Genomic DNA, 6,145 nt, shown 5'->3' on the forward strand with positions numbered 1-6,145 from the left:
TTAAGAATCTGTTAGATGGGCTTTCTGTGCTTTGAGCCTAACACTCACCTCACCACTTCTACAAGTACTTAAGTAAATGGCGCACTTGGTGGCACTTCAACTGTGACTTTCCACTCGGGCAGTCACCAAGGTCTCAGTTGTAAGACTCAAGGGCTAAATATGTTCAAATGCAAAGTGTACTAGGTTCCTTCACAAGAAAGTGGGTGTCTCCCTCTTCCTGCTGCTGTAAACAGCGCCGCACCGAACATCCTTGTGCCTTCTCTTCCATCATGCCCTTTGGGGAACTCTCTGGAGAGCCTCCTGGATCGGGGAGCGTAAATGTCCTCATGTGTCCACCTCAGAATGTTTGGCTGACCTTCCCGGGACTCCGAGGTTCTGCCACTGTCCCCCCGACAGAGCAAACCTCCCGATGGCCTGCCTCTCTGTTCCTCGTCAACAGAAGAGTGTGAGTCTTGTTAGCATTTGGGGGATGGATTCGACCCCTGCAAGTGTCCGGTGGCCACTGGACATTCTCACCTCCGTGGTCACATGTGACTGCGTGCTCCCTGGAGCTGTTGGAGTGTCAGAGCTTTACTCTCGCGTTATGTGCATCTTGACTCAGCGTGTCTTGGCCATGCAGAGATGTTATTTTTAGGGGTGAGGTTTATATTTGTCCGCTTTTGTTTTTCAGAGCCTATTTTAAAAGGCCTCCCTACCCCCGGATCATAAACTGGTTTCCTTCCGTGTTTCTATGACATCTATTTTAACACGTGGATCACTTTTGTAAAGATGAAAACAGGCATCTACGCTTCTTTTTTGAACAGGTAACAAATGCACAGGGTCAAGTTTCCCCATCAGAGATTTTATTTTTTAGATAGACCTGCTTGTTCTTTTGTTGTGCTTTTTTTTTTTGAGGAAGATTCGCGCTGAGCTAACTATTGCCAATCCTCTGGTTTTTTTGCTGAGGAAGACTGGCCCTGAGCTAACATCCATGCCCATCTTCCTCTACTTTATACGTGGGATGCCTGCCACAGCATGGCTTTTGCCAAGCAGTGCCATGTCCACCCCGGGATCTGAACCAGTAAACCCAAGGCTGCCAAGAAGCGGAACGTGCGCACTTAACCACTGCGCCACCGGGCTGGCCCGCTTCTGCTTGTTTTTTAAGCTAAGAACTCATTGGAAAGCATATCATGGATATAATGAGAAGAACGCTAGGTCTGCATTCCTAGGCACCTTGACAAAGACGACTGAATCCTTGAATCCTTGGGGCTGGCCCCATGGCCGAGTGGTTAAGTTTGCGCGCTCTGCTGCAGGCGGCCCAGTGTTTCGTTGGTTCGAATCCTGGCGCGGACATGGCACTGCTCATCAAACCACGCTGAGGCGGCGTCCCACATGCCACAACTAGAGGAACCCACAACGAAGAATACACAACTATGTACCAGGGGGCTTTGGGGAGAAAAAGGAAAAAAATAAAATCTTTAAAAAAAAAAAAAAAGATGACTGAGTCCTTGTCCTCCAGAGTCATCGTGTGCCTGAGGCCAAGTGCGTGGTCTGTCTTTTCTCTGCTACACATGGTGGCATCCATTAAAACTGCTCTGTGCCTCCTAGGAATGTCTCTGGTTCCCTTTTTTTCCCCTATGAAATGCGCAAGTCCTGAATGTACAGCTTGCATTTTGGTAAATGAATCCAGCCCTGTAACCCACATCCCTATCAAGCTGCAGAACATTTCCACCGCCCCAGAGGTCGCCTCGTGTCCCTTGCCCCACCAGGAGGCAGCCGCTGGCCCAGTTGCATCCCCATAGGCGACTCACTTGTTGGGGTCAGTGTGGACTTGCGTCTGGCTCCTTCCACTCAGCGTTGTGTTTTTGGATTCATCCATGTTGCTGTCGTGTTTCGGTAATTTGTCACTTTTTATGACTCGGGTTAAAATAAGGGCATTCCTTCTACTATTTGTCATTCTGTGTTTAGAAACAACTGTCCATCAACGGGCCGCTGATCCAGTTGTGGTACGTACATTTGTCTGTGTGTGAATGCACATCTACGATGCATTTCTAGTAGTTGAGCGGCTGGGTCCAAACTGCAGAATTGCCACATCCTCTAAAAATCTGGTGGGTATTTCTATAGTGATTGCATTAAATTTATGGACTTCTGGGGAAAACTGATCTTAATGACAAAGCTTTCTAAGAACAGGGGCAGTCCTTCTGGTTATTCAGATATTTTATGTCCCACATATCACTTTAAAGTTTTCATATACATATTACTTTTTTTTTTTTTTTTGCTGAGGAAGATTCTCCCTGAGCTAACATCTATGCCCATCTTCCTCTATTTTGTATGTGGGACGCCACCACAGCGTGGCCGCCAATGAGTACTGTAGTTTCACTCCTGGGATGTGAACCTGCAAACCCAGGACGTTGAAGCAGAGTGCAAACTTAACCACTAGGCCACAGGGCTGACCCGTAGATATTGCAAATTTCTTAATTTGATTCCTAGATATTTAATCCTTTCATTACTAATGTAAATGGGATATTACTTTCCAAACAGTGGTCCTTTGCCTACAGAAAGATTATTGACTTGTACTGCTTATTGATTTTGCATGTAGATGATGTATTTCTAACCTAGCCGACTTACTGAATTCCCTTATTTTTGCAATACTGTTCCAGTTGAGGTCTTCATTTCAGTACAATTCTGTTCCCTTTGTCGTACAATACGCTACTAAGAGCAATTTGAGGGTTCACTTTGGTGTAAAAAGTGGAAACTGTTTTCTGCTGTTGGTCTCAGCTGCGCGGTGGGCTGTCCCTCCAGGGTGAAGTTCCAGGGGTGGCCCGAGTGAGTGAGTGCCTGTCGGGTCCACGTGCCAAACACCCAACTCCGGGCATGCCCAGAGTGGGGAGCTGCTGCACCTGGACGAGGCGGAGGCTGGCACAACTTCCGGCAGCTTCTGCCTCCCTGGCTGGCGGGGAACATTCTTCCTTCCATCAGGGTGAAGCTCAGCCTTTTCCTGGGAAGAAAAGCTGGTGGAATTGGAGTGTTGACAAGAATAGCGATTGTAGTGGATTGACACACATTTAGTCAAGGAAAATCCGCTGACACTCAGAGCCTCATGACTGTTAGAGGACTATTAAGCGCTACACTGAAATCATTAAGGGGGTGAATCAAGCCTTTCTCCTCTTTCCAGCAGGGACTGTATTTCATGAGAAGCCAATCATGCCTGCTGATGAGAAGAAAGCCGTTTCCAGTAGAATAGTTTATAAATGTAGGCGAATGAGTAGATGGAGAGAATTTTGCAACTCCTAATGGTCTAATTCATTCAGCCAAGAATCATGGCTGGGTTTGGTTTGGTTTGACTTTTAAGCCATTTTATCTATTTTTAAGTGTACAATTCAGTGGCATTCGGTACGTTTATTGTTGTACAACCAACACCACTATCTATTTCCAGAACATTTTCATCATCCCAGACAGAACCTCTACCCATTAAACAAGAACTCATTCCCCCTGTCCCCCAGCCTCTGGTGACCTCTCATCCACTTTTTGCCCTTTCTAGGCGCCTCATATGAGTGGAATCATAGAATACTTGTCCTTTTGTTTCTGGCTTATTTCACTCAGCATAATATCCTCCAGGTTCCTCCATGTTGTGGCATGTGTCAGAATTTCCTTCCTTTTTAAAGGCTGAATAATATTCTATCGTACAACTATACGGCATTTGGTTTACCCATTCATCCATCAGTGGACATTTGGGTTGTTTCCACCTTCCGGCCATTGTGACTCATGCTGGAACGAACACCAATGTACAAGAATCTCTTTGAGTCCCCGCTTTCAACTCTCGTGAGCATCTGCTTTCGGAGTGAGTGGAATTGCTGGATCACGTGGTCATTCTTGGTTCAACCTTGTGAGGAACTGTCACACTTTTCCCCAGCGGCTGCGCCGTTTGACATTCACACCAGCAATGCACAAGGATTCCAGTTTCTCCACGTCCGTGCCAACACTTGGTATTTTCTGTTTAATAATATCATCCGAATGGGTATGAAGTGGTCTCTCATGGTAGTTTTGATTGGCTTCAGGTTTGCGTGTGTTAGTACATCCTTTTAATTTTTTAGTTTTAAAAATTGCGGTAAGATATACATAACATCAAATTTACTGTCTTAACCCTTAAAAGCACAGTTCAAGGGCATTAAGTATGTTCTCGTTGCGCAACCGCACATCTGTCTCCAGAACTCTTTTCATCTTGCAGAACTGAAACTCTGTCCCTGTTGAACACCAGCTCCCCGCCGCCGACCCCCTCGTTCTACTTCCTGTCTGAATGTGACTCCTCTCTCTGTCCTTGTGTGACTGGCTTCTTTCACTCACCGGAATGTCCTCCACATTCACCCGTGTCGTAGCACGCATCGGAAGTTCTTTGTTTTTTAAGACTGAATGCCATTCCATGGTGTGGATGGACCGCATTTTATCCATCCCTCCATCCACCCACGGGCACTTGGGTTGCGACCACCCCCTGCCTGTTGTGAGTCATGCTGCTCTGAACACGGGGGTACAAATATCTGTTGCGTCCGTGATTTAGTTCCTTTGGGTGTATCCCCAGAAATGGAATCGCTGGCTCGAGTGGTGACTATTTGGTTTTGGGAGGCCCCCCCATACTGTCCCCTGGCAGCAGGTTGCTTAATGAGAGAAACATTCACAACGCAGCTGAAACCCCCTCCCAGCGCCCTCAGATCCCCGCCTGCCGCTTCCCAGACACAAGCACTCCGAGAACATTGCTATGTTTCCTTCCTGTCCTTGCCCGTCAACTGTTGCCACAGCTGCGTGCCCATAAACTTAGTGTTCTCAGCGTCTTTAAAAATATTAGATCCATGCAGAATAGCATTCACCTATCTACGACCCGCTTTTCTCTCTCTGCCGTGTCGGCAGTTCTTAAAGAAAAGCCCAGCCACAGAGACGGCACAGTGAATCCCACAACCAGCAAAATAACAGCCAGCCCTTGTTTCCACCTCTTGTGTCATGAAGAAGCCTCTGACAGCCTGTCATGCCCACAGTGACCATTATCACGCACATGTGTACTGTGCCTGTCGGCTTTGTCCCCACTCGCCCGCAGCCATCCACAGCTAGCAATCGAAAACTCATGTAGATGGCGTCATACAACCGCGGGTGGAACATATTTAACCTGCCCGGATGGATGGGCAGATAGGGTTTCCAGTTTTTGCTATCGTGAACTGCACAGATATCTAATTCTCACATCTTTGCATACATTTACAAGTTTTTCTCACAGCCTGAATTATTAGCTGGCTCAAAGGAAAATACGTATGTGCATTTTAAGTCTTAGGAGATGCTGTCAATTCTCCACCCAGAGAGTTTGCATAGTTTCACGCACTAACAAAATATGTGTCTGTTTCTCTACATCTTTGTTGCCGTTGGGCAATATCCAATTTTTAAAGTTTTGCGCATCTGCTAGGTTGTTTGAATTTTGCGTTTCTTGGAGTAAATTTGCTTTAAAGTTTATTGGCCCTTTGTACAAACTATTTTTATCTTTATTGCCAGACCACCCTCTTTCACTCATTTCCACAGCCTGCTTCCTGGTGTCCTGCTAATCTATTCCTTTCCACTCAAATCTCTACAGGCTTCTAGAATAATCTTTTTCACAAGAAAATCTGATCATGCTGGGGCACCACTCAAAACACGTCGGTGACCTCACCCACACCCCACAGCCTACAGGATAAAGAGCCTAAGCTCTTAAGTCTGGTTTAAAAAGGCTCATGATCTGGTTGCCACCCCACCCCAAATGCCCATTAATTGAGCACCTTACAACAGACAGACACCCCGTGGGTGTTGGGGACCCAGGGGTCAACAAACAGGCGAACATCTGCTTTCTGCAGCTGACATTCGAGGGCAGTGTTTCTAGACTTATTCTTTTCATTATTACCCCCTTAAGGAGAAAAGTGGAATTATCTTTAAATTTAATTTAAATCAATTAGTTAAATTAATTTCAACTTAATTACACTTAACGAGAGAAATTAAATACCTAGGAATAAGATTTGTCTAGTAGGGTTGGCTTCGGAGAGCCACAAGCTATTGTAAGATCTAAGGTTTTTGCCCCCCATCCCCGAATTAATTTTGGCTCCCTGGGAGCCATATGGCTTGCATCGACAAGGAGTGTTCTAGAGGGAGAGCTGGACAG

Source organism: Equus przewalskii, chromosome 6 (assembly GCF_037783145.1).
Source record: "Equus przewalskii isolate Varuska chromosome 6, EquPr2, whole genome shotgun sequence".
NCBI classification, from domain to species: domain Eukaryota; kingdom Metazoa; phylum Chordata; class Mammalia; order Perissodactyla; family Equidae; genus Equus; species Equus przewalskii.